Source organism: Rousettus aegyptiacus, unplaced genomic scaffold (assembly GCF_014176215.1).
Source record: "Rousettus aegyptiacus isolate mRouAeg1 unplaced genomic scaffold, mRouAeg1.p scaffold_m13_p_4, whole genome shotgun sequence".
Lineage (NCBI taxonomy): Eukaryota > Metazoa > Chordata > Mammalia > Chiroptera > Pteropodidae > Rousettus > Rousettus aegyptiacus.
The window spans coordinates 100,289,705-100,315,832 of NW_023416307.1; the positions used below are offsets into that span (position 1 = coordinate 100,289,705).

Genomic DNA, 26,128 nt, shown 5'->3' on the forward strand with positions numbered 1-26,128 from the left:
ATCAAATATATGTGTATTTATTTGTGTGTAAATATGTATGCAGTATATTTTGGGAGGTCTTTAAAGAAAAGATTGCCCACGAAGTCACACTTCACTGGAGACACCGAACTTTTCCTTTCTTTGTTGAAGTTGGTCATTTTTTGCTGGGAGGAGGTGGGGCAGGGCAGAGATAGGGGGTTGTTGACTTGATAGGTTTAAAGTTAGAAAAGAATATTCACATCACAAAAGTGGTGATTTCATAAAATTAACTTGCTGCAAATAAGAGTAACGCATGTCAGTGTTCTGAGCTGAAGTGGTGTCATCCGATTGATGTTCATCTGGCGGCTTTATAATCACCTTCTTTCAGAAATTAATAGTCAGGCACCATAGCAACATGCCACATTGATGTAACTGCTGAACAGTGTGGGGCATATCCCTGTGATGTCAGTGCTAGGCTGCCTCATTCCCTTGACCTTGCTTGAGAATCAAATGAGCACTTGATTTTAAAATTAGAAGTTTTCAAAGAGGCGATTGTAGCTTGATGAGTTAAAGTGAAGTTATGTTTTCTCAAATTCACTTTTGGGAAGGGGCACAAAAAAACACTTTGGTCAAAATAGTTACGGATTCTAAATATTTTCTTGATTCCAAAAGTGTCTCTTTTTTGAGGGCAGTAGTCCTCTTAGCCCAAGTTAGTCTCATGGGTCATTTTAACATCTTATGCTTCTCAAGTAGCATCTTCATTTTATTTTTGAATTTTGGCCAATATTAGTTTCATTTAATTTAGTAGATTTGTGTCCATTTTAAAACAAATTGCTAGCTGGCCTGGTTGCACAAAGCCTTTGCTCAGATCTTGCTAAATTAAATTTTGTGAATTTGTAAGATACAGACTCATTACTTGTTTAGTTGAACAAGGATTTTTGTGGAATTTTCACAATGTGAAGATTCATAGATCAGTTTTGTTTTTAATTTTGCCCAAAGTTTTGGGTTCTAGAAAATGCTAAAAAGGTATGGATTTGCTTTTCTACTTGCGTTTAGACACATTTGATTTGAAACGAAAAAATTCATCTGCCTCATTTCACCATCTTCGTTGTTTAAATTAAACCTTTGTGGGAAGCACTTGATTGTCCTGCGGAGAGGACGATCTCTTTCAGGTGGTTCAGCATGGAAAGAAAGGGGTGATCCCAGCTAGTAATTGGGGTTATCAAGTCACAGCATGAGTGTTGGCAAAGCTCTTCCCTTTGCTGAGACTCAGTGTTTTAATCTTAAAAATGAAGGCTTAGTCTATTTTAGGGATCTGCAGATTTTGTCTGTAAAGGACCATACAGTAAATATTTTCTCTTTTGTGGGCCTTGCAGTCTCTGCCACGGCACCTCAGCTCAGCTGTGAGTTGAGTCTCCCAGTTTCTGTGATCCCTGTGAGATCTCAGTTCAAGGTGTCCCCCCCCTCCCCCCGCCACAAAGCCATGTCAGGCATTTAACTATTCTTGTGCTGTTAGCAGAGGTTTCTGGTGAAGCTAAAAATTATGATTAAATAAAGCTGAAAACATGGTCGAACAGATAAAATATCCATCTTGAAAGTTGTGTTATCCCCGTAGCTGCAAGTACGGCTTCAATGGGAGGTTTCCATTGTTTTCTTTGGAGCCATCCGTGAGCACAAATGACTTTTCTCTCACTTGATGTCTTTATAATGTCCATGCTTACACCCACAACCTGAAAATGGACACGATTGAATTTGTGCAATGTGATTTTTCCCAATTCTGTAATATTGTTCAAAGTTAAAAATACCACTAGTCAAGGGCAAGTTCGGTTAAAAAAAAAAACAAAAAAACATTTCTGGAATGTGACATTAGTGTTGACTAAGAGAGGTGGTCCATGGGGAATAGAAAGAAAATGTTTTCTCTATAATTACTTTCAGGGACATGGTGTAGTATATAATTTAATATCCTGAAAATAAGGCATTCTTTTTCAAATTTCAGGAACATAGAAAAATTCTTCCTTCTGATACCTCCTTTTGTGAATGAAAAAAGCTGAATTACAAATTCATATACTTTTTATTTTTGACTTGACTGCTAGGAAGCTCAGATGAAGAAATTTTGCTCAATCTTTATAGTTTTTTTCAACTTCAAAATTTTTGTGTTAATATCTGTTTAAGTAAACTTGGTTTTTTCTACCCCGAGTTAACATTTTTGTTACACTTTTTCTTTAATAATATCAATTCCATTTGTGTTTTAACTGTCATTAAGAAAACTTTTTTAGAAATAAGATATATAAACTCAAATAATAAATTACATGTAATATTTTACCTTTTAACAAGCTCAACCATCCTTTAAAAGCTACTCTGTGTATATCTTGATCTCTTATATGTAAAGAAAAAAGATTTATTAAAAATATAAAATTTAAGTAAAGATATATAAAATGGATAGAATAGGTAGTGTTTCTTCCCATTGAATAAACCTTAAACAAAAACAAGTTCATGCTATCCAGTGATGGTTAAGAAACAGCACAATCTTCCACACTACAAGAAGGATGTAGAGATTTCAGATGCCAGGAGCTTCTCAGTAAATACCGTACCCAAATTTGAAATCTGGGAATCATTAACACTCAGCATAGATGCAAATAAATATGCCTACATTGGCATTATGGGAACAACTGGTATGTGTATAAAAGTGGTCAGGCAAATTCAGAAAACCAGATGAAACCATTTTCTAAATTTAGATTCAAAGGTCTAATGAGTCATAAATAACAGTTATCATACTTGGTAGTGATATAACAATTTTCTTCCAAGTAGGTCTGAGCACTTTTTAAGACAGGTCTGGTTGCCAGCATTCCTGAGAGATAGCCAGCAATTATTATAATCCCCACTTTACAAATTCGGAAAGTGGTCCCATAGGTGATTAGTAACTTACCTAAGGTCATCTAGAATGTCAAGACTGGAGATTAAAAGACAACTTGCTCTGATCACAATTATATTGATGTCATTCTATCATGGTTGCCTTAATTCCATGATTTAATAAAGGTTTGTATATCAATTTCTCCCTGCTTCCTCCCACCATTGGCAATTGACTTAACATGCATTTTTGCTTAAAATTCAGATGCAATTTGTAAAATTCATCATCTTGTATTCAATTCTGAATGACATTGGAAGTCCATGATAATCATCAATATCATGTAGATTACAAGTAAGTTGTTGTTTTTAAACATCAGACATCTTCAAACTTCACATTTTATGTGTCGCTTCAGTTTTTTTTTTTTAATAGTCAACTTATTTGGGAGAAAGTTAAGCAATCTAAAAGAACGTGTAATCATTGCAATTTTTCTCCCACCAATTTGAGGTATTTTTGTTAGATTGAGGAGTTCTAATGCATCCTATGTCTTACGTGTTACAGGTTATTTTTTGGTTACAAAAAAGCTAAAAATAGCTATTCAGTTATTTAAAATATATTGGATCTTTGGAAAGTGTATATTTATGTGATATGAATATTTATTTAATGATATTAGTCTGAGTTAAATTCATTCAAAATGACTTCTTTATAGCTTTTAACATTTAAATTATGTGACCACTAATTCATAAGTTGTTATGAAGACATTGGAAAAGAGTGTCTTCCTGGAGTTACCAATGACCACATTGGCTTAAATCACTAGCCACTTTAGTTAAGCATGGAAATGCTTCCTGCTTCCTCCCTGCCCTGACTCTTCTGGTGTGCCCCCCGGCACTCTACACACCCACACAACTATGCCTGGGTTGTAACAGTCAGGGTAATGATTAGGCTGATGTAGTACAGAGACACCCAACATACAACAGCTTAAATAAAATACAAGATAACTTCTCTCATATAACAATTTGCCTAGTCTCACTTGATTGGGCAGGTTTTTTCCCTCTTGTACTCTCTTACTTTGGGGTTTTTGTGTTTAATCTGCACGGTGGAAGCACAGTGAAGTCCAAGGCAAGCTATTTTTTTTTTTTTTTTGAAGCAAATGAATTAACAATAGCATTCCTCACATCCATTGTCATATAATTGGTAAGATTATGGTCGTATGGTCACAACTGCAGTGGCTTCCGGGAAACATCTCTGCCTGGGTGGTCATGAGTGTGGGAGAATTGGAGAACAGATTTCGGGGGACAGTTAGAACATATCAGCTTGATTGGTTGAATTGCCCTAATCCCATAATTTAATTCATTCATTCATACCTAGAATGTACATACCACATACATATACATTAATTCCTACTGCAGAGACTTATTAATGATAGGTGCTAAGATCATAGTACTGTGAGGACACTCTCTGTCCTCAGTAACCATAAGCATGGAAATGCTTCCTGACGCCTCCCTGCCCGACTCCGCTGCCCTTTGTATTGTGGAGGGGAAGACAGACATTATGAATGATGATGATGATGACAGGTGTTAGGAAGGGCAAATATTGGTTGCTATGAGAATATGTTCTAACAGGAAGACTAGGATGCCAGGGATTTATGTATTTAACACTATGTGGAAGCTATGTTGGGTTAACTCAACTGTCGTATATCTTTCATGCCAATGCTATTGCGCATGTTTATCAAGTATGTTAATTTTTTGTTAATAGCTTTGTTGAGCTATAATTCACACACGATACAGTTCACCCATTTAAGGTGTACTCATTCCATGGTTTTTAGTATATTCACAAAATTTGCAACTGTCATCACAATCTAGTCTTAGAACATTTTCATCACTTCAGAAAGAGACCCCATACCCATTATCAGTCACCCTCCTAAACCCAGCCCCTGGCAACAACTAATCTACTTTCCGTCTGTATAAATTTACCTGTTCTGGAAATTTCACATAAATTGAATCATACATTATGTTGTCTTTGGTGACTCATTTCTTTCACTTAACATAATGTTTCCAAGGTTCATCCAAAGCTTTTAAATTTTTAACTGTCTACAACCTCAGACTTGTATGAGTTCGTACTCCTAAGTCCAACAAAATGGTGGCCTGGAACATTCTCACAAGGGCTGGAATTGGGGGAAAATTATTGTTTCTATCTTGTTTATATTTCCATAGAACTGACTTGGCCTCCCAACAGTTAAACTTCAAAATTTAAATGTTTGCATTTTAAGTTAGCTGTGTTTAAACATTGTTAACCATAATGCTAAACTAAGTTACTCTGTAAACAAGAGCTGTCTCTCTTGATGTTAGTTTCAAAGGGAAAAAATTTAAATATTGATTTCCAGAGAAATATGCTCAATAGAGTTCTTTTTCAAGCAGAAGTCACTTGTTGAAATGTACATGAAGACATATTTAGTAGTAAAGACAATATTTGCGGCAATTATCAAGTAGCCATATTTTGCACAGTGAACAATCAAAAATATAAAACCAAATAACAAATGGTTTTATTCATTTTTTCAAAATGATTTTTTTGCTCTTCCATCTGCTAAGGGCACAGATATCCCAACTGCTCACCTTGAGCACCTTATCAAGAAGTTCTCAGCTTAGGTGACACAATTTAACAGTTTAACAGAGACGGAGGAAGTATTACCTTTCTTTGGTAATCCAAAAACCTCAGGAAGAAATTTGAAGCCTAACTGTACAAAAAGAATACCTTTTTTAAGTATAGCACATCTGTGTTAGCCTATACTGCATACTTCTTTGTATCTTGTAACATCCAGGACCTTACAAGAGCAAATGGTATATTGATGATAAAGATCCATCCTTATTTTTACTCCATTTCAAAAATTGACACTTTCTGTCCAGGGCTGATTTTGGATTCAAAGTTTATGGGATCTTTTTAAAAGACCGTTGGTGACTGAGATTTTGTAAATAGAGCATGAAGATTAATCATTTAAGTTTGTGCCTCTCTTTCATTGACCTAAATTATTGTACTTCCATGGCCTTTGCATTGGGGGGATGGGGGGAATGAAAAACTTGAAATCTTTCTGCACTATTCAAGTGGGCTCTTTTGAAGTGTGAAAATTGTGCAGAAGATTGCCCCTTGAATTTTTATATTAGTATATATGTAGTATATAAGTAGAGGTAATGAGATGTTTTGTTAATTATCTGACATTGAAATGAGTTATTTAAAATTACCTTTTAATTGAAAAAAAAAAAAAAAAAGCCTTGCATCATTGGATGGACTGTGGTGATTTCAGTCCTTGGATTGTAAGGGGTCTTTAATTCCTCAGCCTTCCCTCCAGGCCTCTCTTCTTTGGAACTCGATTTCCCTTTCAAAGTCTTCTGAACAGTCATTTTCTAGAGGAAGTGTCCTAAAATCCATTTGTTACAGATTACGTACTTTAAGTTTATTTAGAACAGTGATTTTCAAAGTTGGGACCCATTTGTGGGTTAGTGGGTTGTACCCAAGAATTTTTTAAACAATTGAATAAGCATACGATAGAGTAGAATGATATAAAGTGGAACAGACCTACACAATGTGAAACCACTAGGCACTGGACATATAGCTAGCTCAAACTTACATGTGCAGTAAGTGTAAAATCCACAAGGTGTTTCAAAGACTTTGTATGGAAAAAGGAATGTGAAATATTTTAATATTTTTTTATTGATCACGCATTGAAATGATCATATTTTGGATATATTGGGTTAAGTAAAATAAATTTTTAAAATTAATTTCAACTGTTTCTATTTACTTTGTTTCAGCATGGTTATAATTATTTATGTAGAGGCATTGTATTTCTTTTGGACAGCTTTGCTCAGATGATGGTGAATATAGCATCACCCTCTGTTCATGGCTCTATGAGGTGAGGACTGGCAGGAAAACATAATAAATAAATATGAGTTAATAGATGCTGTGGAGAAAATACAAGAGGATAAGGGAGGTCAAATTGCCAGAGGGAAGGGGTTGCAACTGCAAATAGTCAGTGACTCACAGGCATTTAAGTAAAGATTTGATGCATCGTAAAGAGAGCAAGTTGGCTAGTGTGGCTGAAGCAAAGTCGTCAGCTGGGAGAGTAGTAGGAGATGAGGTCAAGAAGGAATGGCCAGACTGAGTCAAGCATTAAAGCTAATTGGACTCTTGATTTGTTAGTGAAATGTGGAGACATTGATGGGCTTTGAGGTGGGACAAGATCTGACTCATGCTTTAAATGGATCACTATGGAAGCTGTTTTGAAAATAGGTTCTAGATGGGCGAGACAGTAGGCAGAAAGACCTGTTAGGAGGCCAGGTAATAGTCTCAGAGAGGTATGATGAAGGCCAGAATCAGGATGGTGGGAGGTAGGAGAAGTGGTTAAATTTGATATTCATTTGAAGGTGAGCCAAAGGATTTCCTGGTGGAATAGATGTGGAGTTTGAAAGAGGTGCATCAGGAAAGATTCCCAGGATTTTTGTCCTGAATAATGGGGTCATATCAACTGATGAATTGCTTGTGGGTACAGAGGAGTGAGAACATTGAGGCTTTTTGGTTCAAGCAATTGCTGGAAGGATAGAACTGCCATTGAAATAGAGATGCCTATAAAGGAGTGGGTTTGAGGGTGTTTTAAAAATTCACTTTCACTTATTAAAGATGGTAAGGCAGACCTTATTTGGGATCATCACAGTAGGTATTGGGGACACTACAGTGAGATTTTCTGTGTGAGAGAGATTCAACTCAAGTCCAAATACAGCATGAGTGCATGGGGATTTATAGCCAATGAGCAAGGTGTGGGTCAGTGGTTGGAAAACTATTAAGAGGAAACATCAAGGTTAAGGAGAGGATCCTGGCTAAATAGATCTAGTGGGATTCTTGCTTAAGACAATCCAGGTGAACAGACATCACCTGAGGACTGGTGGAAAATGAGGAACCTGATCAGATGTGGAGTGGGAGGGGTTCTGGTTGAACTAATTTAGTAAGGATTTTGCTAAAACCAGCTTTTATAAGGAAGTACATGGGTGAGTTTAGGAGCCTGTCCAAAATGTAGTCAAGCCAAGACTCTTTGTCAAGGCTGGATGAGGGAAGCAGAGGAGAACAGGAGTATGACTGTAGACATGTATGTGAGTTTTGAGCTGTTTATTATTCACCCAGATCGAAAGTCAGATGGGTGTTTGAATATGCAACTCTAAAAATGTCCTAGCTAGGGCTATGAATTGAGGATTTATAAGCATATAAGTGATATTTAAAGACATGAACTGGGTGAGCTCACTAAGGGAGTAATGGTGTAGATACAGAAGAGAAGGGCGGGCACCAAGATGCAGGTTTTGAAGCCAATGCCATTTAGAGGTTGATTACCAGATACCAAGAAGGAGGGGTCAAAGATGGAAGGAAAATTCAGGGACTGTGGTGAACCCATTGAGTACATCATTTGAAAGAGGAGAGCGTTGTCAGCTGTGTCAAATGCTGTTAAGAGGTTAAAACAATGATGATGAACTGACCATTAGGTTTGTCAACACGGACATCATTGATAACCATAACAAGAGTCAAAAATGTTTGAATCTCATTCTTATAATATATCCTGGCTTCAAGCAACTACTAGTCTGCTTATGGAATTTAGACATTTTGAATGAATTTTCCAGGAGTAGTGCCTGTTCGGCACTATTTTTTTGTTAAGGTTATCGCATGTGCCTCCACCATTTGCAGCCCCACATGGTCAAGAGGCTAACTCTGATGTTTCAGTCACATTATAGCCTGTGGAAGGTGACCAGAAAAAAAATTCAGTGCTACATAAAGGAATCCTGTGCATATTGCCCCTTTTGACTCATTCCCTAATCCGACGGTTTAGATACTAAGTTTAAATCAAAGGCAGGGGAAAAGGGGAATATAGTTACATCCCTAACTTAAAATATGTTGTTTTTAATCATCTAAAGTACCTCACAGTTTGGTGTGGTTTACGTAGTCTCTAGATTAGTAAAGTACTAGTTTATGCCTAAGCCACATGTCAGTCTGTCACCTTTACCTTATACTAATATAGGTAGCCTTTGATGGGTTCATCAGTCTTTCAAGTTAACTAAGCGCATCAAAGACTGTAGCTTATTCAAAAAATTTACAACAGGGTTGAACATTTTGGAGATTTCTGAGCTGGTCTCAGATCTTCAAGCATATAGAAGTTGTAAGCAAAATAAGGGAAAACATGCATTAGACTTTGGATAATAAATTCTACTAACGTAGTATTGGATGAAGGAAGAACACTTCCTCCTTGAAAAGATAACATGTATATCTTTTTCTTACTTGTTTTTCACTATAAAATGTCATTAGAGGAAATTAGGAAAGGAAAGCATGAAAGTGTAGAACGAAAATGCATGAAGAATAATTTCACTGGTGGCCTCACCTAAACAGTTCAACACTTTATCTATATCCTGCCAGTATTTCATATAGTTTTGTTTATATGTACTTGTACTGTATATACTATTTTTGTTTCCTGCTTTAACTTTAAAATATTACCAGTATTTTTCCAAGTTATTGCGTGTTACATCTAAATCTTATTTTTAGTATACCTTGGTGATTTCTATTGTTGTTTTATCTATTTCTGTACTAGTGGGTCTTTAGATTCCTTCTAGTTACATGTTATTGCGAGTATGTCTTCATTAGGCATCTCAAGATAGCTGAATTTCTTGAATTAGTTTTAAAAATGATTTTGTGATTTTAATTTCTCCATCAATTTCTCTCTCAATTTTGAAGTAATAATAAAATTAATTTGAGGCACATAAAATCATACCCTAGCATTGACTGCATGTATTTTCCATGATATCATGAGGTACAATTTGCATTAACTGCTATTTCACGACTTTAAGTTGCTAGGCATTTTTCTTTTTTGATCTGAATTGTCTCTTGATATTTTCCTACTTCTCCAACTTGATTTTGAGAATGTGAGCTAGAAACTTGTGTCCTTTCAAGGGATAGCCAATAAAAGACATCTTTTCATTATTTTATTATCCCAGACATCAGTTTCTCTCTTTTCCCAGAGCCAACCATTCATTTAATTTGATTGCATTTGCATCTCCAAAATTTGATTGGGTTGAGTTTCAGTCGGTTTACTTTGGAAAATTAAAATGTACTTACAGCTTTTAGAGTATAAAATTTAAGTTCGCTTATTTGCCAATTTATTGAGTTCCTACAAGGTTCGCTGTGTGTTTAAAATTGAGCTGTCTACCACTCTCCTTTGTGGCCATTTCACAATCTAGTTCTAAAGTCCCCTCACAGCCATTGAGTGACGTGTTCTTAGATTTGTAGCTTCTGAGAAGACTAAGAAACTTTTGACTTCTCTGGTCCATTCCTTGTAATTTACTGAAGATGAAACTGAGATGCAGAAAAGGAAAATGACATATCCCAGGCTACTGTGTAATTGTCACCCTCTGTGTTGGGAATCCTTATCTTTTCTTCTATAATCTTTCCTTCCTTTTATAATACTGAAAACAAGTAGAAATATTAAAATTTGATTGTTAAAGAGTTAACAATTTAAAAAATACTTGAAGAGGAAGAGAATTCAAAATGGCGTAAAAGATAGAGGCTGTGCATGCCTCCTCTAGAGACCACACCAAAATTATAACAAAACTACAGAGTGACCAGTATGTAGAGTCGCCAGAGGGCTGGCTGAACAGAAGGCCTACAAATAAGTCACTTTAAATAACAGCTCACCTCAAAATAGTAGGAGGGGTAAAGACACGAAATGTCCTAGTCCAACAATCATGTGTGGCGATTGAATCGGGAGGGCTATCTTGGCTGCAGAGCCACCTCCCCCACCTGAGGAGCAAGGAGTCCTAGCCTTACATGGGCTCCCTAACAATGGGGTCCAGTGCTGGGAAGAGAATTCACCACAACCTCTGGCTGTGAAAACCAGCAGAGGTCGTGGCTGAGTGAGATGGAGGCCTGTGTCAATAGCACATGTTCCTCTTACAGGACCCGTGCCCAGTCTTACTCATTGATTGACTCACTTGCTCTGAGCTCCAGTGCTGGGGCAGCTGCTCAAGGCGCGCCAGGGACACAGGGGGAGGAGCTGAGCTGTCAGGCTTCAGGGCGAGGGCTATAGGAGCAACTTGCACCCACAAAGAGATGCGGGCAGAAGCCATTGTTCTTTTGTCGAGTCCTCCCCACTCCCAGCCTACAGACGCAGGCGCCATCAACCAGGGTAACACGGTTGCTCTATTCAAGGTATTCTCTGAGACTCTGCCTCTCTCAACTTGTGGGCCCACCCAAGTCACTTCCAGTGGTTTGTTCCACATAAATGGGTTGTCTTAGCTTCTGCTTCACACTTCATAAAGTCTCCCAGAGGCTCACAAAACCCCTAAAAACAACATCTGGCCTTGGCATGCCCTGTACCCCTACAAAGCAGTCCTAAACCCCACACTAGCCAGCCTCAGTATCTGACTTGGCCCTTGAGGCACTTATAAGCCCAGTACTGGTGGCAGTCATATCTGCATATATGGATTGCTCAGTGACTCTTACCAGGTGGTCCCGAAGGTACACAGGCTGTAGTTGAGGTTGGACTGCAGCTGAACCCCTCACAGGTCTGTGCCACGGGGTCTCACAGCATAGCTACTACATAAGGCCACCCTACTAAGACTGGAAGACTTAGGAGCCCTACCTAATATGTAGAAACAGACACAGGGAGACAGCCAAAATGGGGAGACAAAGAAGCACGTCCCACATGAAAGCATAAAACAAAGTGCCAGAAAAAGAACTCACCACAATGGAGACAATATACAAGGTTCAGAGTTCTAAACACTGGTTATAAGGATGCTCAAGGAATTTAGGGGAAGCGTAGATTAATTCAGTGAAAACTTTAAGAGAGATTTAAAAAAACCGAATAAGATGGAGATGGAAACCATAATAGGAAGCCAGTCAGAAATGAAGAATATAATATCTGAGATGAAGAGTACATTAGAAGGAATCAACAGAGTGGACGCAACAGAGGATCGAATCAGCGAGACAGAGGATGGGGCAGCAGAGGACACCCCATCAGAACAGCAACAAGGAAGAAGAATCCCAAAAAAATAAAGATTGTTTAAGAAGCCTCTGGGACAATGTCAAGCGTAACAACATTAGCATCATAGGGGTATCAGAAGGAGAAGAGAGAGAACAGGGAATTGAAAACCTATTTGAAGAAATAATAATGGAAAAATTCCCCAATTTGGTGAGAGAAATAGACATACAACCCTAGGAAGCTCAGAGAGTCCCAAACTAGATGAACACAAAGAGGCCCACACCGAGAACTATCATTGGTAAAATGCCAAAGGTTAAATTCAAAGAGAGAATCTTAAAAGCAGCAAGGGAAGAGCAATTAGTTACATACAAGGTAACACCCATAAGACCGTCAGCTGATTTCTCAACAGGCCAGAAGGGATTGATTGGCAGGATATATTCAAAGTGATGAAAACCCAGGACCTACAACCAAGATTACTTTACCCAGCAAAGTTATCATTTAGAATTCAAGGATAGATAAAGATCTTCCCATATAAGAACAAGCTAAAAGAGTTCATCACCACCAAGCCTCTATTATAGGAAATGTTGAAGGGACTTCTTTTAGAAGAACACAAAAATATGTATTAAAAGTCTAAATAAAGAATGACAGTAACTACATCTATCTATCAACGAGTGCTTCAATAGAAACAGAATTTAAATGCTCCAATCAAAAGATAGGGTGGCTGAAAGGATAAGAAAACAAGACCCTTACATATATGCTGCCTACAGTAGACTCATTTTAGATTGAAAGACACAGACTAAAAGTAAGGGGATGGAAAAAGATATTTCATGAGGGACCTAGAGAGTGGAGTGGAGTAAGTCAGATAGAAGAAGACAAATGCCATACGATCACACGCATATGTGGAATTAAAGGAACAAAATAAACAAGCAGAAACAACTCATAGATACAGAGAACATTTTCAGGGTTACCAGGTGGGGGTGGAGTTGGGGGAATCAGTGAAAAAAGGGGAAAGGATTAAGGAGTACAAATTCATAGTTACAAAACAGTAATTGAGATAGAGCGTATACCATAAGGAATATAGACAATAATATTGTAATAACTATGTATGATATCAGAGGGACACTAGATTTATTGGAGTGATAACCTTGTTAGTTACAGAGATGTCTAATCATTATGTTGTACACCCAAAACTAATATAGTATTGTATGCCAACTATATCTGAGAAATAAAAAATTAATTAAAAAACCTGGTGAAAATTAAAATGCATTTCTTTATGTCAATGACTCTTTCTTGGATTTGATTTCCAACACTCTTCTCCTTCTTCTAGCTCTGTTAAGGGGACTTATACCATTTACAAGTGTTTCAAAACATTAAGTATGAAAAGTGTCACTTAAAATATTAACCTCAGAAAATGCCCACTTTTCACTTTATCTCTTTTCCCTCACTTCCTCCTTCCCTCAAGCTTCTAAAGCTTCTGATGGTCCTCCTGCTTCTCTCCCTGCTCCTCCCTCTGCCTCCCTTTTCTCATTCTGGTCCTTCCCTCAGAAGTCTATCATTTTGTTTGTTTGTTTGTGTGTTTGTTTTAACAAGGCCCCTTGACGAAGATGTGTATAAAGTTAGAATGCTCCTGCTGGTCGACGGTTACTGTGCAATTTTCAATAGTTTAGTGTTTCGTGTAGCATGAGAATTTAGGTGTTCATTCTGTCGTTATCTGACTACTTCATACTAATGAGCACCTCCTTTGTGACATGTGTTTTCTCAAGGGCTGAGGCACGGGAAAAGGTAATAACGTGTGTTGCTCGTGTTTTTTGAGGCACACGCTATTCTAATTGATCTGAATTGCTTACGCTGAGGTCTCGCATCCCGTAGTTCTAGAATGGAGCTGACATTCTCTTTCTTTCCTTCTGTGAATTATGTAAGACCAATATAGAATTGTCATCAGGAAGGGTAATGGAATTTCATTACCTACATTCTTATTATGTTATTAGTAATAGAACATAGAATAGGAAATCTTCATGAACTTCATTTTTGTTATGATCACAAGTCTAAAACCCATCTTAGGGGATTTTAAATTATAGAAAAGTATATCAAACAGAAAAAGAACAAAAAACATAGAATCTTGACACTGAGAATAACATATATTTTCTCTCATTCTTCTTTCACTGATTATACTCGTTTAACAAAATTGCAGTCACACAGTATATAGAATTATGTATCCTTTTAAAATTTTTCACATTACATGGTGAGCATTTTTTTTACATCATAAAGTATTGCTAAATACATATTAAATGACTGCATACTATATTATCCTTTTGGATATAATAAAGTTTATTCTTAAAAGTTTGGTTGTAGACGTTTTCTGTTTTTCTGTACTATGTTGCAGTGGGCATATCTGTGCACAAACATTTGTCTGTAAGTTTCCATTTCTTTCAATATATTCTGGAGCGGAAAATTACTAGAAGAAAAGTTAGAGAATTCTTATAGATTTTCCATACATCTTCTCATCTTTTCAAAATGCATCAATTTATACTTCTACCAATACTGAATGAGAGTATTTATTTCACTGCAACTTTGCCAACAACGAGTTTCAACATTTTTTGTTATTTTCGCTTAAATCATAGGGGGATAAACATGTATCTCATATATATATATTTTTTTTTTGTTCAGATTGAGTTCAGAAGTTTTGTTTATTTAGGCTGTTTGTATTTTTTTCTTTTAATTGTTCATAATTTGGAGGGATAGCCAGGGTTTTAAGGAGTGGGGATTGGGGAAAGCCAGGTGTTGAGACAGTAAATTCACAGAGTGCTACTTTGCAGCTTAGTTCTGAGCTCCAAAATTGTGGAAGGATCAGGCCATTGGCACCCAGATGTTCCTGAAATCAGATGGAGAGAGCTGGGGTCCACAAGCTTTCCAAAAACTTTGATTCTTTAAATTCAGTCATTCACCAGATAATTATTGAGTGCTTACTTGTTACAGGCATTATTTTAGGCACCAGGGATATATTAATAGACAAAAAAGAAAGGCTCTCCTATAAACAAGGTGGATGTACCTCACTGCTTCATGGTGAGGACAAACTGACAGATCTGCATAAAGCCGTTGTTAGCACAGTAAGGGTGATAGTTCTTATTGCTGTTCTTATTGCTTCTGCTATTGCTCTGTTATCAGCAGCTCAGATAAAAAGCAGTGTTCAGCCAGAACTCATCTATAATTTCCTTATCACACATGGAAAGGGAACACTGTTATAGGTCCTGTGCTTCCCAACCCACAAAGCTTCTCTCCATTTCTCTTTTGTCTCCTTTACCCAGTGAGTTGGTATCCTCCAGCCACGTGGTTCCAGAAGCCCTGAGAGAAGCTTGACAGTGTCCAGTTAAGCAGTTAGACTCTGGGGACAGACTGATGGACTTCAGGGAGCTCCTCTCATTTGTATCAGTTTAGTAGGGGTGTTGCCGAAGGCTGAGCTTTAAAGAGAAGTCGGAGCACTGGCAGTGGTACCCCCTCTCTGAGTATTTTCTCTTTTAGGCTGTGAGCTCAGCCAGTTGATTCTCATCAACCCCTGAATGAAAGAATTAAAAATAAAAAAAATATGAAAGGAAAATACACTTCCTCTCACTTTCTCAGTCCTCTCGGAGGTCTTCTGAGCTAAGTGCTGATGGAGGGAAGACAGACCAGGACCACACTTGGATTTCTCTTTGGCTTTTCCTCACTCCAGGACTGCGCTTGGAACCATACTCCTGTTGTGTGTGCGCCTGGTTCCTGTCACCACCATTTCAAAACACAACAGCTTTTGAATTGAAAAATAAATATTTCTGATGCTAAAATGATTAGAGGGTAGCTTATTGTTTGCTGCTCCTCTGAGAGGTATGGATTGGAGTAGGCAAGCCTCTTCTAAGTTTGGATGTGTCAGTTAGGGGGCATGGTCCCGACAGTCTCAGCTGGTATTGCCATCTGTGAAATGGGAAGAATGAAAGGACCCGTCTCACAGGTGTGCTGTAAAGATTATGTAAAGAACAGTTTGGTTAAGAGTTCAGGTTTAAAATTTTACACAGGAGGCACAATCCAGCTACTTTTCAGCTTTTGTGATCTTGAGGAAGTAACCAGATTTCTCTGAGTCTTTTTTTCCTTATCTAAAAAAATAGGGACTAAATTAGTATCTCCCCTTTGGAGTAGTTGCAAGATTAACTGAGTTATTCCAAGTAAAAAGTGCTTAGAGCAATGCTTCATATACAGCAAGTGCTCAGTAATGTTGGCTCAGTAATGTTAGCTATTTTTATTATTAGCACAGTACATGTAGTGTAGTAAGTTCTCAAGGATGTTACTAATTTTTACTATTAACTTTAGAGATAATGAAAACATTTTTAAATGGCTGTTTTTGTTATGGAGAGCCTATGGAAGTCAGATGTAATGGGCTTCCTGATACCTTTCTCTGGCCCAAAATAGAAAACAAAAACTGTCAGATCCTAAGTAGAAAGAAATGGTTTCTGAGTTTTTAAGGATAACATTATATTTTTAAGCCATTTTCATCTCTTGCTCATTTCCCACCTGCCATCAAAAGGTAGGGGGTGGGGCAATCCAGATGGATCCCAGAGGCTCTTTTTTAGGAATTTCGTTCAGCCTTTTAGCTACATTATCGCTGAGATTTGAGTGCTAATTGGAAAAGCCTGGACCCTTGACACCTGCATGCTCCTGAGCTCAGATAGGAAGATCTGGGGCTGACTAGCTTTTCAAAATCTAAACCATGTGACCAAAGAGTGTGAAAAGTTTTTCCAGGGCTATGCATGAGATTCATCAGCTCTACCCTGATCTTATTATAGAATTTATACATAGAGACTATGTTGAAAGAGCATTAGCCTCATGTCCCGAACACTTTACATTGAGGAAAGTGAGTAGAAACTGCAGTGAGTATTCATGTGTCCAAGGCCAGAGAGAGACAGACAGAAAGACAGAGACTGAGAGAAAAGAAGGGGAGAAGGGAGGGAGGAGAGGAGGGAGGCTGGTCTGCAGGGCAGGGAACAGGAATTCTTATCTGGGAGAAAGTAAAAAAGGCACTTTTCCACTTCTCAGATGTGTTTTGAGGGAGCAGGGCTTGGCTGTTTGGTGCACACTTGGCAAGAGTGACCTTGACCCCATCGTTATGCAAAGAAGTGCATGTATATACATGCACGTGCACACACGGGAGATGGCAGCAAGCCCTTCCTCTGCAAACTCCAGAATCCGTCATTTAAACAAGGGTATAGGAAGTCATCAGGAGGAGTGAGTGCCTCATATATGTTCATGAAGCTTTCAAAATGTATAGTTTGATTTTTCTTGTTCATAATAATTCTTATAGTAAAAACAAACAGTAAGTAAGAAAGCCACTATTATTTCATATTAGCTCCTCAGGATCATGACACAGGGCATTTTGGAGACAATTCTAATTCTAAATCAATCAATCAATCGATCAATCACTCAATCTCTCTTTCTCTCTCTCCCCTCCCTCCCTCCCTCTCTACTCCTCTCCCTCTCCCTCTCTTTTTCCGTTCCTCCCTGCTTCCTTCTCTCTCTCCCCTCTTCCACCTCTCTCTCCTCTCCTCTCCTCTCTTCCTCTCCCCTCTCCCCTCTCCATTATCCTGTCCTCTCTCTCTCCTTCTCTTCCTCTCTTCCCTCTCCTTTCTCTCTCTCTCTCTCTCTCTCTCTCTCTCTCTCTCTCTCTCTCTCTCTCAACCTCCCTGCCCCCTCCCTCCTTCCCTCTCCTGTCTCACCTCTCTCTTTCCTCACCTCTCCATCTGTTATTGAATGGACAAGGGCCTTCCAGTATGGTAACCGGTTCCCACAAGAAGGTCTTAAGCAGTTGAAAGGTAGCTTGTCTGAATTGACATTTGTGCCAAATCCGCACCATATTTTTATAAAAGAGACTGTAAAATATCTGTTAAGTTTTGATACTGATTACAGGTAAAATATTTTAGATATATTGGATTAAATATACAATTAAAATTTCATTTGTTCCATTTTTCTTATTAAAGTATCTACTAGAAATTTTGTTACAGTTGTGGCCCACATTATAGTTTTATTAGGTAGTTGAGTTTGATAGTCTTAATGAATTATGCTACAATTTTCCTACTTTTTTAAAATTTAAAAATATGTTGCCACTATCTTTTTGTAACAATTCATGTGTGGCAACATTATCATCACCTTGCAGCCATATGTAGGTATATCACAATTTAATTAGTTTCACTTTGTTGGCTATACAAGTTGGTACACAACAATGCTGGTGAACAAGTTTGTATACTCATCTTTGCAAGTCTGTCTGATTATTTCCTTAGGACAGGGCTTCTCAACCAGAGCACTTGGATACTTCTATGTTGTGGGAGACTGTTATGCAACAAAGGACTTTTAGCAGTATCCCTGGCTTCTACCCACTAGATGCTAGTAGTTCTCCCCATCCTACTGTATGAATGACAACCAGAACATCCCCAGACATTGCCATGTTTCCTCTGCAAGGACAAAATCACCCCATAGAGAAACACTGACTTGTGGCAAATTATAAGAATGAGAAGTTCTAGGTGAAAGTATATGTACTTGAAATTTAGATCAGTAGGTAGATAGATTTTAATATATATTTGATGTATTTTGAAAATTTTATATATATATATATATATATATATTTTTAACCCTCATTCTGTGTTCTAGAAGAATGGAACTAGTTTATATCTCTATCAGCAGTAACAAGTATCCCCATTAAATGTCTCCAAGAGATTTAAGAAGGGGCAGCTAGGTATTTAATTGTTATTTTATTTGTTGGGAATTTGTTTAATCAGATTGCTTTCCAGATCAGCTCTTCTAAAGACTACGATGAAGGCAGTCTAGACAGCTTCTCTAGGAAGCCATCTTGGCAATGAGATGCCGTGGGCCATCTTTGCTTAGTATAAAGTACAGGGGTTCTATGCTCATAAAAGAAAAAAGATGTTAGAACATCAGAGAGAAACCCCATTCTTTTGCAATTTAGGACTTTTCTTATAATGAGAAAAAGGAATAATAGTCAATGATGATGATAATGATAGCTAACTATTAAATGCTTGCTATGTGTCAGACACTGGACTGAGTGCCCTTATGTGTAATTTCATTTAAACTACAGGAAACCTGGTTGTGAGATAAATGCAACTGTTTTTCCCAAATAAAGGAAGACGAGCACAGAGAGGGGGCCAGCCATTCATCCAGCATGCCCAAGGTCACATCTTAGTATGTGATATGGCCAGGATTTGAAGTAGGCAGAGTGACTATTCTGTTCATTTAGTCACTGGTCCAACAAATATTTGAGTTTCTCTTCTGTGCCATCCACAGTGTTCTTTGCTACATTTATAGTAGTGACTTCCCCAAATACATGACTTAGGCCTCATGCAGCTCGCAGACTAATGAATGCTGGTAAAGGCTGATCTGATGAGGACTAGAAATGGAGATACATGGTTCTTTAAGAGCATACAGTTAGGGGATTTTCCCAGACAGGGAGGTCAGCGAAGACTTCCAGGGGAAATGATGTTTAAAATGAGGATCTGGAGAGAGATGAAATGTAAATAGGAGAGGGGCACAAAGAGAAGAAACAACAGTCCCCTATGTTGGGATGGGCTACGGTGTGTTGAAGGGACTTAACACGTGTAGAAGGTGCCAGGATGAGTATGCGGCCAAGGATCCATACAGGTTGCAGGCAAAATAAACATGGATTTAGATCTGTGCTTCTAAAACAGCGTGTGTGTGTATGTGTGGTAGGGATGTGTGGGGTGGAGTGGGAGAACATGATCAGGTTTGCATTTTGGCAAAATCACTCTGTGATGTTAAGAATTCCTGGGGAGAGTGGGTAGTAGATATAGAAAACCTAATAGAGAAGGTAGTCATTGACTCTTAAATAGTAAGCACCTTTGTTTCACTTATTGCTATTTCGCAAACTGCACTAAAACTTAGCTGCTTAAAACAACAGCCATTGGTGTGAAATTCTTCTATTTGGGCAGGGCTTAGCAGGGGTGGTTTTCCTCTGCTCAGCATGAGCCTGGCATTGGCTTAGGTCACTCACATGAATGCATCGATCTGGAAGCTTAGCTGGGGCTGGGACTTCCGAGTTGACTTCAATTACTTATTTGGCAGTGGATGCTGGCATTGACTTAGTTTCTGCTTGACTTATTCAGCATGATAGACTTAGTGTGACAGAGGAAACTGCCAGATTTTTGAGGCGTAGGCCCACAACTCACAGCAACACTTCACTCCATTCCATTTGTCAAAGTATGTCACATGGCCAGCCCACACCCAAGAAGAGGAGAGAGCAATTTCCACCCTCTTGCTGGGTATGCGTGCACAAGAAAGGGAGGAATGGTCGTCAGCCAACTTTGGGGACCACCTACTGCAACTTTCCACATGCCAAGCACAATTCAAGGTCCTAAGGACCTTGCGTTCCCCCCCACCTAATTCATACGGTAAATCTCAATATTACTGTGTTTGGAGGGGGGCCTCCATTCATGAGGGTGGAACCCTCTTAAATGGGATTCGTGCCCTTTAAAATGGGCCCCAGAGAACTCTCTTACACTTTTCTGCTTTGAAAGGACACCGACAAAGACGACCCTGTGTGAACCAGGAAGTGGGCTCTCACCAGACACCTAATCTGCCCATGCTTTGCCTTTAGACTTCTCAGCCTCCAGAACTATGAGAAATAAATCCCTGTTGTGTATAAGCCACCAACCTATGGTATTCTCTTATGGCAGCCTGAATGTGCAAAGATAGTGTATTTTTTCTTTCCTGTAATCAGAGAGCCTAGAAATTCTTACAACAGCAAAACTGAGTTCATAGATTGCCCTTTGAACCTCGAAGTTACTCAGAAAGACTTAGTCTTACCAAGTGCTTTGATATTTTGTTCAGAAAACATAATTGCTAGAGACCATGAAAAGAAAGTAACCCTACAGCTTAGAAAAGAGAGGACGGTAGAAAGCAGCCAAGCCTCACTGTTCCGTACTTCCTCATGAGTCCGTGGAATTTGCTTATGAGAATAAATGTGTATTTCATAATGCAGCAATTTGATTTCTTTTTAATCATTGGCTTTGTTGTTTTCATGATTTTTCAGGCTTGTTAATTTACGCTCTCTACCCATCATTTGTGTAAATTAGCAAGGTTTAACTATAAATGAAAATGTCAAAGTTATTATATTATTTAAAATTAAAGAATAATTAGACTGGAGGAAAATAGGCTGAAAGAATGCTCCAGGATATGTTAAGGATAGGAAAGGACAAGGGAAAAATGAAGAAAAGATAGTGTGTGAGAGGCTGGGCAACTCCTCCAGCTTCCGGGGATAGAGGCTTGTGATTACTGTGCTGCCTGGAAGTCCGCTGGTGTGGAGTGTACCCGGAGCTGTAGGTATACCATCAGGTGTAGGCTAACATAATTTTTCTCATAGGCCTTTAAGATGTGGCCATTAAAAAAAGGTGGCGGTAGGAGTATTTTACCAGGTTGTTTGAGTTCTGCTGTAGTAGATAACAGCTGATACTCCAGAATTGTGCCTCTCTGTTTTGTTTACAGTGTCCATCAAGGGCATCTGATCATCTGATCCTATCAGAAAGATGCCAGTAAAAAGGAAGCCCAGGTATAGGGTATGTGAATGGTAATGGGGGGTTATTTTTCTAGCTGGTAAGGTTGTTGATTCTTAGTTCACAAATGCAGAAAACAGCTGTTGCTTCCAAAGATGTATATTACCCCAGCTGATAAAAAGCCTGTGTACAGGGATATAACTTGCAGTATTGTTTGTGGGAGCAAAAGCAAGAAAATTCTCTAAATGTCTGGCAGGGGGCAATGGTTAAATTATGGTCTATCCCTGGAGTGGGGTAGTGGGCACTGCTATGCAGTTATTGAAAAAGAACAGACCCATATGTGCTGACGTGGTAATATCTCCAGTATATAAGCGGCCAAGTGGTTAAATATACTGCTGTTTGGGCAGAAGGAGGAAAAAATAAGTATGCATTCAAAGCGCATGTATAGAAGATTTTGGGGAAAGAGACAAGACACTGCTAACGATGATTGCCTTTGGGAGGGAAAACAGGTGATTGGTGGAGATGGAATTCATTTGCCCCATTTACCCATTTGTGCTGTTGGATTATACATGTGTAATAGCCATTTGAGCATAGTTGTGCTAGGGTTCCAGAGAGTGAACCGTTATTACCCAAGGGCAGCAAGCAAGCAAGCGCCGACAAAAATTGATCAGATACTGGATTCTGATGAACTCACTTTTAAATATTTGCTTTTCGTAAATGCAAAAATCAGGTGAAATTGCTGATTTGATTTCAGAACCTTGTGATAAGAAACAGTTGATTCAGCCCAGATCAACCAAGTCTTCACTTTTGACTCCTGAATCGAATCTGTGAGGCTTGTCTCCTGTGTGATGCTAATTTATTTGATCGACCTCCATTATCTGTGTATCATCTAGAACCTATTTCTTAGTCACATGTCATATAAGACTCAGCCCATGCTGGCTTAAGCAAAAAGAAACTTTTTTGATTAGATACCTGAATAGGTCAAGTATAGGTCTGACTGGACTCAAGCGAAACCCTGTAGCCCCATCTTTACATTTCTGCTCCCTGCTCTCTTCTGTGTTGGCCCCATTTCTAACGAGACAACCTTCCTGGTGGCGAGTAGTTCCAGCAGCTTCATCCTTGCCACTTTTGAGCTCCAAGGGCAGCAGGGAGGGTCTTCATGTTTGGGCCCTCAAGCATTTGCTCTCATACTTGCCTTGGCCGCATGCTTCTTGGAAGGCCTTGAGGGTCAGCTTTCCCTTATTTCTATCTTCTATTTCTGTTTGCAATTCAGTTAAAATTGATAAACCCCAAGCTCCTACTATATTCTAGGTTCTGTAGGCCTGAGAACACTAGGATGAGTAAAATATTTCTGCAGCTCTTAGGAAGCTCACTGCGTGTTAGAGAAAGGACAGAAGCTAATATGGAAATCCTTTTTGATGTGAAATATTAGACTCAAGGAACTCTAGGGAGGGCTCATCTCCACCTGGGAATATTAGCGGGAGATTTGTGAGAACAGTGATGCCGGAGTTACTTCAGTGTCATGCAGACAGGTCAGAGGAGTAGGGCGAAGGCATTCCAGTGTGAGAAGAGCAGAAGGAAACAATTTCAATTTTCATTGAGTTCTTTTTATCAGTCTTCACAATGGCCCGTGCACCATCCTCCCAGCTCAGCTCGTAGCCTCCCTCCATGACCAGACCTTCCAAGGTAATCACTTGGTTCTCAGAATATTAGGGAATTTCATTTCTTTGCATTTGTTTGGCAAGCACATGTATTACTTCATATTGTTATTTACTTTGCTCCTTTCCCCAGTCTCTTATTTTTGCTCATTGTCTGGGCTGCATAATTAGTGCCCTATTTCCAAGCAGTACTCCCCCATTAGCAAAAGGGTCATGTTCCAAGGACAGACTGTCATCAGAAACTTTGTTCCCAGGTACTTAAATAATGGAGGCAGCCTAGGGCTGCATTCAAGGAAGACTGAAGGGAGGTGGGTACAGCATGAAAATGTCAGCCAACTTTTGTGCTTGAAACATAATGCAGTAGTCTTGAACCTGACAAAAGATAAGATGATTAGAGGAAGGAGGAAAGGCAGCTTGATTTATGGTTACAGTAGTAAGGAGGAAGGAAGAGGGCCTGAACATGTATTACAGGTTGGAGTCAAATTTTGTTAAAATGGTGTTAGGGTCAGGTGGCACTGTGTCACATAAGCTAGACATGTATAAAGGAGAATAGTGATGAGTGGAAAGAAGATGATCATGTGCTTGTTAGTCGAACTTGCCCCTTCCCAGCACCTCACTGATATAATTCCTGGATTCTGAGTTGAGTACGTGGCCCAGTCTTGGACCCAAGGAGCCCCTTCCTGATCCCTCCCACAGACCTGAACCTGGCTGTTCTTAGGTGGGCCACGTGAAACCAAAATGAAGTGCACCTTACCACCTCTGCTCATTGTGCAACAGAGAGGACTGAACACTAAAGGGAAGGAGGAATGCACATTGGATGCGAGGCCTCTTGTTAATTTTGCATTTATTGAGAAATGCATATAATTTGCATTTAGCGAGAAAGGGGAGTGGTGCAGAGTGACTTCCTTTCCGCAGGTGCTGTTTCACCAAACCAAGGAAGCCATGGCCACAAGACACAAGACAGTTGTCTCCATATCCAAAAATACACTAGAACTGAGCTCTTCTCTAGCAGTTCTGGAAAAGATATCAGCAAGAACAGTGGGAAGACCTCAGTGCCCTCTAGTGATTCCAAACTCTAGTCAGAAAAATGCACTGAGGTGACCCATTAATAAGAGCTCATTATCTCAGTTATCCAAAGCCAACAATATAAATGTCTTCTCTTTGGCTGACTCTTGAGTGCAGCTTCTTGATATTAAAGGTTGTTGGTCAGTGAGAATGAAGGACTAAGACGGGAATTTCTAGCTTTCAGGGGGAATGAGGCACCTGAGACCTGTGTGAGGAGACTAGAGAAGGGTGGTGGGATGTAAGTGCTGGACACAGTTGCAGAAACTTCCAGGTCTTCTCTACAGCTATTGAGGCCACCTTCTGCTGCTTGTCCCGCCTCTTACGTACTGAGAGACCCCTGGGGGCAAGGAGCACATTGGTTTTGTTCACAGCCGTTGGATGTGGCCCTGTATGTAGTCTCATGTGGACAGTACGGTTGACCCACCCATAATGCAGAGGCCGCTGCCAAGAACGAATTTTGCATATTATTTTTCATTTTCATTGTTATATAAATTTTCTCCAGTGATCTATCAGGGTTTTATTCCTCACTCTCCTGTGATCAGAGACTCTACTGAATACATATAAAAACCATTATTCTATGTGTATAGAATGTTGATAGATATAATACTGCCTTGTTCAGGGGTTATTTTGGGGGTGTATGCTGTATCTTAAAGTCACTCTAAAATCCCAATGGATAGGGAACCTGTCTTTTAAGAATCTTTTGAATCCTGATTTAGAATATGTAATAGGTGCTTTATAATTATTTCCCCAGTGACAGTCTTAAGCTTTCTTGAGCATAAGAACAATGTCTTATATTTATTCATCTTCCTTGTCGGTGTCCTACACATAGTAGGTCTTGTCTTAGAGGCACAACTGTTTTTGAACAGCAGCGTTAACCATCCTGACACCCTGTGAAATGTTGCTTCTATAACAGTGCATGGCTTTGGACCTAAGCCAGATGGAAGCACGTTAATGGGTATGCACGTGTATCTCTGTATGGTTTTTCCTCTTTGTCTCCGTTCTATTTTTTGGTACACGAGCAGGCGCTGTCTCTCCATGGGGAAGAAACAGACAGCTTCAGTGGCTACAAATGTTATATCCACATGTGGAACATAGCCCCAGAGATAATCACATGTACCAGTGATCTGCCAGTAGATTCTGTTACTCATGTTGTTCTTTTGTAAAGGAACTAGGTTTTTTGATATGTTAGAAAATGGTGAATTTTTGCCAGCTCTGGAATGGATGAATAGATGTTTCGGATATGTCTAGATTGACAGATTTACATTGCCTTTTTTCCTGAATTTTGTTAATTCCAGATTTAAGAATGCGTTTTCTCTTAAATTGTGTTTTCAATCGATCACACTATTTGTGGACAGTAATTCTTTCTTTTAAAAAGAATTGAAGTATATTCTCACATTTTTTTTCAAAAATATACAAGTCATTAAGAAGTACTAATCTTTTTTTTTTTCTCTCTCTCTCTTCTACATTTGTATTTGCCTAGGAGAAATCCTCAGATGCATTCTATTGGAAAGTAGATGGGTGCAATAGAATTGCTACTTTATATCTTGTACTTGGGAGGATATCACTTGTCTAATGGCATGATAATTGATTTTTTTTCATCCCATGTCACTTTAGAATAATACCTGATAAACACCCAGAAAGGATCAAAGATGAAACATGACAATCCAGAGAAATTTATGGCCACCTCACCAATGAGCCCAATCCTACTTAATAACTTTTCTTGGGACCTGATCTGGTGTAACCTGCCCTGAAAGAAAACCAAAATCAATGCTGTCACAACACTTTGGTAACAAGATAAAACTTTTATCCCTCTTATTTGTTAAGGTGGAATTTCCATTCATTAAAAACATAAATCCTTTGAATAATATTTTTACTCTCGTTTTTCTCTGTGTGTAAACCTTTATTTGGTGCCTTCTGTCTTCTGGGCTGGGATTGACTTTTTAGGGCTGATGAGAATTTTGGAGATAATTACTCCCCTCCTCCATTCTTGTGGCTATAACAACTGCCAAGTCCCAGTGCCACTTTGATAAAAATAAATAAATAAATAAAAATTCTGAGCTGCTTG

General features: G+C 38.8%; 1 protein-coding gene across 4 annotated transcripts in view; it reads left to right on the forward strand.

The window, feature by feature from the left end:
- The window catches only part of FOXP1 (forkhead box P1), a 477,086-nt gene that overhangs the window by 165,464 nt on the left and 285,494 nt on the right, over positions 1 to 26,128 (forward strand). The gene's annotated exons all lie outside the window — the stretch shown is intronic.